The 11,450-nt window shown below is 32.0% G+C and overlaps 1 long non-coding RNA gene across 1 annotated transcript; it reads right to left on the minus strand.

Moving 5' to 3' along the window:
* Positions 1–10,074: 10,074 nt before the first annotated feature.
* Positions 10,075–11,085, minus strand: LOC118487938. Its single transcript, XR_004882910.1, has 2 exons — positions 10,725–11,085; positions 10,075–10,363 (listed from the first exon to the last, which is right to left on the minus strand). It is a non-coding gene; the product is annotated as an uncharacterized LOC118487938 (long non-coding RNA).
* Positions 11,086–11,450: the final 365 nt, after the last annotated feature.

Below are 11,450 nucleotides of genomic sequence, written 5' to 3' on the forward strand. Positions count from 1 at the left end.
CAATGTTTATTTATAGGGACGGTAATAGAAAGGATTAACCATATTTTTAAGGGGGCTATCGAGATTTTTGCCTAAAATATACACTATATTTTTACGAGAGGCAACCGCCCCACAAGTTTGGTTGTAGGTCCCCCACTGAGATGTGATTTTGAATCTTTAATTTTAGTGATTGGCAGGGTGTTTTAAAGAGGGAGATATTCCAAGTGCGAAAGCAATCGAGAGGATCAATAAAAAATCAAAAGTGTAGTATGCATATTCGATTTTCGGAAAGTGACTCCCGACATGTGCAAATTCGTTTCATTTGGAAAGATAAAGAACTGAAGAAGCGAAAGGGGTTTGTTTTGATAGGTTGAACTTTGGAAATGTTAACAATATAAGCAAGAACTAATACAAAATAAACATTGACTTTTAGTTATTATTAAAATAGACAAAAATGTTGGGTAAGGCTGCTAATATTTAATCCATGCTTTAAATGTGGTCTTCTTTTATTGGCCTCAAAAAAAAGTCGGCTAAGGCTAAAATTACAACCATCCCTTTTTATAGTGACTAATATTAAGCCTAAACTTTTTAGATGGCGGCTAAAGGGGTTTGCTAATATTAGTCACCGGCTACATTTATCTCATATTTTACACTTGTATTATTTTAACTAGTTTTTTTTCTTGGATTCATTTTTTTTTTTTTTTTGTGTGTTGGCTAAAGTGTAGTCCACCGTTTACCACCTTAGCCAACTCCTAATTGTTTTTTTTTATTTATGTTTATTTTTGCAAATATTAAATTCAAGGTTCTTGTTAACTTTTTGTGTCAATTTGTCTATGTGGTAATTTTCCCTATAACTTTTGGCATCTTGGTCAACTTTTGACGTGAATAAGTTCTTAGAAACTTCATTAAGCAACTCGTTTTCCGTTTTTTTAATCTATCTTTACTTAATTATATATAACCAAATTATGTTATATATTACACATAGAATTACTTATATTTAAAATGTTTAACTTATATCATACTAGGTTAGAACCGCGTGTAATACACGTGTTAAATAAATGTAATTTTATATATTAACTAATAAAAAAATATATTTTTAAAACCTCGTTTATTACACAGGTTTAATAAATGTAATTTTACATACCAAATAATAAAAAAAAATATATCCTTAAAAATCTCATTTATTACATGGGTTGAATAAATGTAATTTTAAATATTAAATAATAAAAAGTTATATCTTTAAGAACTCTGTGTATTGTACGGGTTGAGTAAATTTTATTTTATATATTAATAATGAAAAAAGTTACATTTTTAAGAAGCTCATGTATTGTATGGGTTGAGCACATGTAATTTTATATACCAATCAATAAAATTATATCTTTATAAACCCTGTTTGTTATAAAACTTTTGGACTAAACTGACAAAATGGCTCAAACCATAGGGACTAAAATGACATTTAACTCTTTACATTATATTAATTTATATTTAGTGTACGTCTTTTCTTAATGTTAAGATAAATAATTTTGAAATCTAATATTTCAAAAGATTATATTATATCCTATACGAATTGTTTAAATTTAATTTTATAATTATCTTTTAATTAATATTAATTATCTATAATTAAGTAGGAGATAAAGATGAGAAAACTAAAAAATAGATGGCTCCAATGAATGACATGTGTCCCTAAGTTGGTTTCGTTTATTATATAGTATAGATATAGATTTTAATCCTAAATTGACTTTATAATTTTATAAATAATATCAAAATATGATATAACTATAGACAAAATAAATGTTACTTTTTACTCTTGCAATCAATTTTTTTCCTTAGAGTAAGTTGCATTCTACGTCCTTTAAGTTTGAGCTAAAGTTCAGATAGTGTACGTCCTTTAACTAACGAAATTACAGCGGATGTCCATTATGTTTTAGTTTCTATACAGGCGATGCCATTATGATTTAACCCTGTGACTTTGTTTACAAGTCACACATGTTTGCACTCTCTGTTGTATATAACAAACCCCTTGTACTCCCTGCTCATCACCAAAAGCCATCTTCCTACTCAGTAGCATACCATAAAGGCAAAGCTCGACAAAACCCTCTTCCACCTTTTCACAATCATCAAACAAGTGCAATTATGTCGATGGCACCGACGCCAGAGAATTCTTCTCAGCCATTGGATACTGGTAAACTTATGTTTTTTCTCAACTTAAAAACTTTGATCACCATTATTTTGTGTTATCAGTTAAAATGTTTTTACTCGCTAGCTAGTATGCATGCGAAATCATAATATTTCTTTTACTTTCCTAACTAATTTTTTCTGTATGATTTCCTTTCATATGTTTTAGGTTCAAAGGCACATTTACTATACATGGATCTTCTCCACCAGCGTGCACAAAAAATAGGTAAACCAAAGCCGGTAAATTGAACACTAATGAAGGATCTGAGCATTAGGCAAGCTTCAGATGGTTGAACTTTCAGTTTGGGTGTCCAATCGGTGTAAAATCCCCCCCCCCCATCTGGGAAAGTTGGTTGAAGTTCGATGTAGTCCATTTGCTTCAGATGGTTGAACTTTCAGTTTGGGTGTCCAATTGGTGTAAAATCCCCCCCCCCCCAAATCTGAGAAAGTTGGTTGAAGTTCGATGTAGTCCATGTGTTGTAGCGTCCTTTGTTGTTTCTTTGGAGTTGTTTTTAGCCTCTTGCTGACTCTACACACACACATATATATACTACTGGGAAACCCGCGCGTTGCAGCGGGGTCGTAAATTTTCATTAGTTTATTAATTATATGGTTTTATGTTAGGTTAGCTTATGAATCGCTTAAATAAATTAGCAATACTATAGGTAATAATCCAATAGAAATAAAAAAGGTAAAACACCAACTTGAAATGAAAAGGATCGGTCTTGAGTTAACATGTTTCAATAGGTGAATAGTATGGAACTCATAGATATGTTTTGAACCTTTTAAACGAAAACATCACAGCGATTATGAAGCATGAGATAGTAAAACAAAATTCACCAAATGAGTCAAATACTATGAATAAATCAATAAACTTATATTTGTGATCTTGATTACTGACCCATCTTAGTTCTTTTTTTTTTTTTTTTTTTTTGAATAAATGAGCATATGCCCGGCAAAATATATTCCAAAATGACGTGTTACAGGTTTTAGGGGGCATACCCCCCGAAACTCCTAAAAGAGGGCACCCCAAACAAGCTTGGGAACCTCTATCCGAGAGACGAATATAAAACTAACTAAGCTAATTTAATACAACTTTCCTAGTTTGAAAAATATCCGAACCTACCAACAAACACAAACAACAAAAAACTAAAAAATAGAAACCCACAACCCCTAAAGGGCCTTCAGCTTCCTTCAACCACACCGGTCTAAAGGGCTTTCAAACTGGCCCAATTTAACAGAAGACAAGAAATAAAAAAATTGGCTCCCTTCCAACGACAAAAAAACATAGCAGAAAATAATACTTGGGCTTTTAAGACCCCACTGGGCTTCTGAATCACGTTTGGCCTGGACCAAAAAAAAACCTCAGCCAAATTAAAAAAACCACCTCATCGGCATTAAACCAAGCAAAATACCCACAAGCCCAAAGCACCCTCATCCGATTAAACCAATCAAAACAAGAAGCTGTGAACTGGCTATTGGTGAGATTATTGGCTGGAACAAAGGTAAACAGTTTCAGGCCCCAAAAATTAATCACCCCACCATCCATATCGGTAGAACAACTGGGAAGATGACTCCTCAAAACACCAGATAAAACCAACGAAAAAGACCGAACTGGGCAAGCAACCAAAAACTCGGCAGAATGCTGAATAAAAACAGCTCCCAGAAATCAAATATGTTAAACTAAAATTGCCACACAAAAGCAGCTTCTGACCTGTAATCGGAGACAACCGAAAAACAACCCGGGAGAAAATAACCTCAACTAATGCAACTGCAAATCCAATAAGGTTCAACATATATCAAAACTTCACCAAAAAAACCCAAGTCCAATAAAGTCTAAATATTTGTCGGCTAGTATAAATCAAAAGAAGCTAGCATTGAGTTGATCTCCAAATCACTTATCAAGCAAATCTTCACTCCTATGCAGTATACACTCTTCGCTTTCCGACATGGGTAACCCAATTATCTGCTGTGAAGAAAGGAAAATACGACTGAGCTAATTTCCCATTGAATATATAAAGAAACAAAATAATAAGATGCATATATATACAAAATGAAACTGTAGTAGTCTTATCACTTACCGAATACAACTAATCAGAATGAATATCAAAGATGTTCAATGAAAGGTCTAATAAAATAAGCATGCAAACAAAATATATGAGACTGCCCAGCTAGCTCAAACATATGTATACCGCATCATCTATATACTTAGAGAAAAAATATCAAACAACGAAATCATATAGGTAAATAGACAGATACAAATGTACCAAAAAATGTGAGGGTGTCGGCACCACAAAACCAATCAACCATTCACAGTATCCAAATCAAATAATCGTAGGGCTGACCCATAAGGCTCCTATTAGATGAGATATCAAATTGGTTGTGGCACACAAAAGGAGACATTGTAGATTGATCACCCTGCCACGGATAGTGTCACGTTGTCATTGTTGCAATGACGTGCCTATGCACCCCCATAGGTGGTTAATAATTTGGGCTTAAAAATGTATCAAAGCATACATAATAACATCAAAAAAGGTTCTGCGTGGGAAAGTTGCTTACTTGCAACTTTTTAACGAAGTTATTATTAGTATTATTAGTATTATTATTAGTATTATTATTATTATTATTATTATTATTATTATTATTATTATTATTATTATTATTATTATTAGTATTATTAGTATTATTATTAGTATTATTATTAGTATTATTATTATTATTATTATTATTATTATTATTATTATTATTATTAGTATTATTATTATTATTAGTATTATTATTAGTATTATTATTAGTATTATTATTATTATTATTATTATTTTATTTTTATTTTTTTTGAATTTGAACACTCCTTCAACATTAGTAAACAAAGCAACCATTCCTTTAGGAGTAAATAACTAAAGGTTAAAAGAGACTGCAACCTTTCACATTGTATTTCTTTATCTTTCTTTGTATTTTATACATGGTTGTAGAAATCACTAGTCGCTAGTCGGCCGGTGGGGTGGGGACTAGCGATTAATCGGGATTAACCGGGGATTAATCGGATATAATCGCAATTAATTGTAATTAATCGAGATTAATTGGTGATTAATCGAGGATTAGTCGGTGCCTAGTCGGGATTTTTACAACCTTGATTTTATATTATATATTTTGTTCTTATTTCTTAAGTATATTTTCTTATATTTAAGGAGCACACAAAAAGCTTACCTATTGCTGATAGTGATAAGATTTACAGCTGGATTTTGCATTGGGGAGGTGAATTGGTATAAAACCAAACCTGAAAATTTGTATGTAACAATCCAAAGTATGATCACATGATTAATTCAAACCATATGAAACCGGAATTAGTAATTCATTTAGGTAATTGAGATTTACTTAATACCAAAAGGAAAATTGAAACAACTTTGAAAGAAGTGCACTCATTTAAGAGTCAAGACTAATATGATTTATAGCTTCAACAACATAGGGGGTCAAGGGGGCAGGCTCTGGCAGGGGTCTCGTTGTCTGGTCAGTGAGCAGCACCTCTGGCGAGCCAAAATCAATTATCAAAGGCTAGAGCTGGTTTTGATCTACGTGGTTGGTAGACCAACACTGATTAAGCGATCGGTAGGAAGGGACCGATGCTCGTGCCAGGGCTGTCTTCGAAAATCTTTGAAATATTTTGGGCACGGGGCGAGTAGAAAAAGCGGGCCCATATAATAGAAAGTCAATAACTTAATTTTGTAAAGAAAAAAATACATATATTTGAATTAGTACATATTTATATACTAGTAAAAATAATTAATGAAAAAATGGGCTACTAAAATATGCTCAGGCAGTCTGCATAATTCCACATTTGCACAAAATTTAGTCACTACACACAAGGTTTTTCGATAGTGAGCTATAGCTCAATTCGCATTGGTGGAGAATTGAAGATTTGGGTTTGAGGCCCTAGGTCTCAAGTTCAAAGAATCCGATCTCATCTGGTTTTACCGTAGTGGGCCTTTGGGCAGCGGGTTTTCCCCGGAATTGGAGATGGTGGGCTTGGACTACCCTTACCTTAATCGAGTGCGGCTCGTTAGGACTTTCTAAAGGTCGAGCTCGGCTTGATTCGAACCTTGGATTTTGGGCTCGAGCTCGGCTCTCTAGTAAAATTTAAAACTCGAGCTCGGCTCGAAAGCTCGATCTAAGTATCTGTGGCGCGAGTTTAAACAAGCTAAAGCTCGGCTTGAGTTCGTTTTTGGCTGTTAATGAGCCGAGGCTCAACTCGAGCTCGGCTCGATAGTTTGAGAACTCAAATAAAAAACATTTAGACCATTCAAAATGTAAAATATAGTTTGAACCCTAAAGTATACTCAACTCGATAAGGATCGACGAACCTAAACGAGCTACACATACAAGGCTCGAGCTCAGGCTCGATATCTAATTCATCCTTATTTCAAGCTCGGGCTCAGGATCAATAAGGCTTGGCTCGTTTGAGCTTTCTATCGATTCGATCTTGAGTAGCTTGCGAGCCACTCGGCTCGTTTGCACCCCTAGTTTTAAGCATCTGATATACTTTGGATGACATTCAACATAACCCGTTTAGCCCAGGTCTCAAAATTTTACTAGTAAGCTTAAGACAATACCTCAAGATTCAAGAAATCATTCCAGTGTACCTTTCATTTCAACAAATGTAGTTCTGGATATCTTTCAAAAGCTATAACAACAGACATATATAAAAGTATTTGTCACAATCATTTTTACTTAAAGGGATAACTCAAGAATTATGCTTATGTGGTCTAGAAAATCAGTCATCTGAAGAATTATACAGATGCTAATTAATTATCATCAAAACGCACCTGAGCGAGAGGTAACTAAACCCTAAAGGGAGAATTTGGGTGGAATTATCTGACAAGCGGTAATAATCAATCAATTGAAACTTCAAAACATCAAATCTGTTTTGATAATTGATTGTTACGTACCTTAATCAGTGAACGGCCAGCACAACCACCACCGTCGCAGACATTGAATCTTCAACCTTCTTGAACATGAGAGTCGGAAGGTTTTGCATATGAGTGGAGAAAACACGTGTGATGAATATATGATTGCAATTTCAGTATTCAATCCCAAACGTTCCAAGCGAAACGACCGGATTCAATTTCCCTTAGAATCTGAAGCGACCAATTTTCTGAGCATATTCAATCGGCCTTCAATTTGGAACACTGAATCATATTCAATGTGGCCTTCAATTCAGAACACTGAACAGACTATGTCATTGAAGGAGACCGATATATTATTGAAGGGAGGGTAGATTTTGAAGGGTGTGATGAAAATGGAGAAACAAGACATGAGGTTTGGTACGGCCGTCTTAAAATTGAAGGGGAAAATTACATTCTTATCCATAGGAAATGCTTTATATATATATATATATATATATATATATATATATATATATATATATATATATATATATATATATATATATAGGGGAAGGTTCATTTGAGAAGAAATTTAATGTGAGAAGAAAAAGAAGAAAGGGCATATTAGTAAAATGCTATTTCATTTTTAACTCATATCATTAATTTTTCTCTCTTTAATTAATTAGTCAACTAATTATTAATTATCCTACATATACTCTACAAAACCTACGCATACCAAAATTTTCCTACATATTATAGAATTTTATCCTACACAGTCGAAATTTATCTTACACGCCACGAAATATATCCTACACAACTCGAGATTTATCCTACATAACTAGTAATTTATTCTACACTTTAAATTAAGTTGTTTTTTTAATTTGAAAAAGTATATATTTTGAAAAAGAGTTACAAATTTAATTTAGCTAGTTATTATATGGGAAGAATACACATTAATGATTTAGTAAGTTTACCAATATACCCTTATATTAAAATTAAATACAAATATTAAATGAAGTAAAATGAAGCATTCTTATTGGTTGAAACTTCTTCTTTTTTCTTCTTACAAAAAAATTCTTCTCATTTGAATCCTCCACTATATATATATATATATATAGGGCAAGGATAAATTGAAAACCCCCTTGAGTTGAATAAACCCTGAAAACCCATTAATAGCCATTGATTAGAGTGGATGGATGGCTAGGATGAGTGTTTAGATGTTTGTTGCTTTTTAACCCTTTCTCTTATTATTAAAATAGATATGGTGTACTTAAAGGGTAAAATAGGAACAATTTTACACTTATTTGATACAAACAAACAAAAACTCTGCATGTTGTAAGAATTAAGTGGCTTCATCATTACACTAAACCCCCTATCCCCTACCTACATTGATATCAGACTCTCTCTCTCTCTCACAATCCTCATCTATACCAAAAAATACAAAAAGCAAAATACACACTCTCTCTCTCACTTATGGACCTACATCTATGACATAGATGAAACTATTCACTGTTGCTTTTCACTTTATTATGCTGACACGTCTTAAAAAAAAAAAAAGAATAAGGTATGTAACTTTAATTTAAAAAATCTTGATGGGACTTATGTACCTTAAAAATTGTGTACATCTATGAAAATACTATAGCACACGTTAAGCAGTCATATCCCAAAGCTCTCATTTAACGAGTGCTCTTTCCCTCTCACCTTTTTCGTATTTTCCTATATTTAAAAAAAAAATTGTGGTAACTACTCTTAAAATATGAAATAAAGTGTAACAAGTACAAATTCACCTCTTACAAGAAAGACAAAAAGACTGCACCTCTCAAGATGTCATTTCCCAATGTAAGATAATATAAAAAAAGGTAAAAAGTACAAATTCATTTTTCCCTAGAACTGAAAAACAATTTTTTTCTCTCTCATAGTTGTTTTCAAACATACACCATAATTCATCTTTCCTACTCTCTCTCTCTAGTATCGACCCTTTTTGTTTTCATTTTCAAATATATATATGTAACACTTAATTCAAAATTTAATACCTACTGCATTTATTTGAACTATCCAATATTTGCAAGAATCTTGATCCGTATGTTCATAATCACTTACATCACTACACCAACATTATTTCTGTAACACAAAAAATGTAACAGTGTATATGATAATATATTTTTGTAATATATTTTTTTGGTTTTGTTACATGTGTTACATAGAAACGTAACATATAATTTTTCTCTGATCAAATGTTACATAGAAACGTAACATATAATTTTTACATTATTTCTATAACCCAAAAAATGTAACATGCATTTTTTCTTAGATTGTTACATTTTTTATGTAACACAAAAAAATATAACAGGCATTTTTGCTTTGATAATGTAACAGGCATTATTTATGTAACACAAAAAAAACGTAACTGGCATTATTTATGTAACACAAAAATGTGTAACAATGCACTTTATTTACAGTAACATACATTATTTATGTAACACGAAAAAATGTAACATGCATTTTTTTCTTTGATTGTTACATTTCGTATAAAAAAACAACATATCCAGAAAAATCTAGTGTTGTTGGATCTAAAAAAATCTAGTGTTGTTGGATGTAACAATTATTTGTATCTTAGTTACGAAATGTGTTATATACTTTATAATTCTCCACAATGAATGACTAGATGTATTATATACTTTATAATTCTCCACAATGAATGACTATTATGAGTTTATATAAAAGAAAGAAAAAAATATATATATGATATGCTTTGTGTCGTTTATGATTCTCCGCAATGAATGAATATATGAGTTTTCAAATCAAGATTTCGTTTTCCATCAATAACTCAAGGAAATTTTTAATAACATCTTACAAAGTAACGTCCACATATGTAACAAACACACTTTATTTTTGTAACAAGCCATGTCACATAAAAATGTAACATATATTTTTGTAGCAAGCCATCATATACGTAACAACAACAAAGAACACTCTATTTCTGTAACAGGCCAGATCACATAAAAACGTAACATATATTTTTGTAACAAGCCATCATATATGTACCAACAACAAAAAAATACTTTATTTATGTAACCTTGCATCAACAATGTAACACTTTATTTCTCTAACGTTGCATCTACAGAAATGTTTCATTTTTCTACATAACAACAATAAAAATCGCTAATCTATTTGCTTTCTTAACATGCTAAATTAAAAATGTAACAATAAACTTTATTTTATATAACAAGCAAGCTAACATACGAAACGATAATAAAATCCTTCATCCTGTGATTCAGACCTTGAGACCGGTGCCGGAAATGAGATGAGAATGTTGAAAGAATCAAAACCTAGATGTGGCTAAAATGTTAGTATTAACAAAATCCACAACCAATACAAACTACAAAAAATATGAAAAAACAAAATTAATAAGAACAAAGATTAAAATTGAAACATAATATAAATCAAATTATGTGGCTATAAAAGAATACGTAAAAAAAAATTACTCAGAACTATAATGTTCTAAGCATAATATAAAATATAAGGGAGGAATTTTGGCATCATTAGAATAAAGTATACCGAATATAAAATAATTTATAAGAGTATATACGTAATTAATAAACAAAACTTTTGCTTGAAACTTTGAATAGATAACTACAAGGGGTGATAGATTATATATATACACACACGTCACCTACTGAAGAACTTAACTTGTGCAACTCTCCGACGACATATGTGAAACTTCGACGACTCTGCATCACCTACCGTCGACCATTAGAACCACCAAAGATAATCGCCCCCTTTTCGTGTTCCGCCTATCTCTTTTTCTTGTTCGCCTCTATCGAACGAGATGTGCGAAACACCCGCTCCCTCTTAGACCACTAGAGCCACCAAAGATAGTCGCTCCATTTTTTATCTCATAGTCATCCTTGAATCCGATGTTGGCAGCACACAATTGTAATGGTGTTAGGTGTTCTTTTTATCTCAAAAATTCTTCTGGTTTGTTAATGAGGGGATAGAAGATTTGGGTGGAGTAAAAATAAGCAGGAGAGAGAGTGCGAGAAAAGGAACAAGAAAGGTGAAGAAAGTTTTAAAAAAATATAATCATCATGTACTATCATGTACTATGTACTGCACATTTCTTAGTCAAGTCTTCATAGTCAAAAGGTGTTGGGTGTAAAGTTACAATACTACCCTTCATGAATTCTAAAACATAAATTACCTGGCTTCATCTTGACCACACATTGAGTTTCTTTGGTTTTCTCAACTCAACCAGGTTTTCTTCCTATAATTGGCCTATATATATATATATATATATATATATATATATATATATATAAGTTTTCATCGTTTAAAAAAAACTCTAGCAAGCTTCAGATCCATAGTTTTATTTGATGGTGTGAACATTTCAGTAAAACTATGAAGCTGAGATAGATG

This window comes from Helianthus annuus, chromosome 16 (assembly GCF_002127325.2).
Source record: "Helianthus annuus cultivar XRQ/B chromosome 16, HanXRQr2.0-SUNRISE, whole genome shotgun sequence".
NCBI classification, from domain to species: domain Eukaryota; kingdom Viridiplantae; phylum Streptophyta; class Magnoliopsida; order Asterales; family Asteraceae; genus Helianthus; species Helianthus annuus.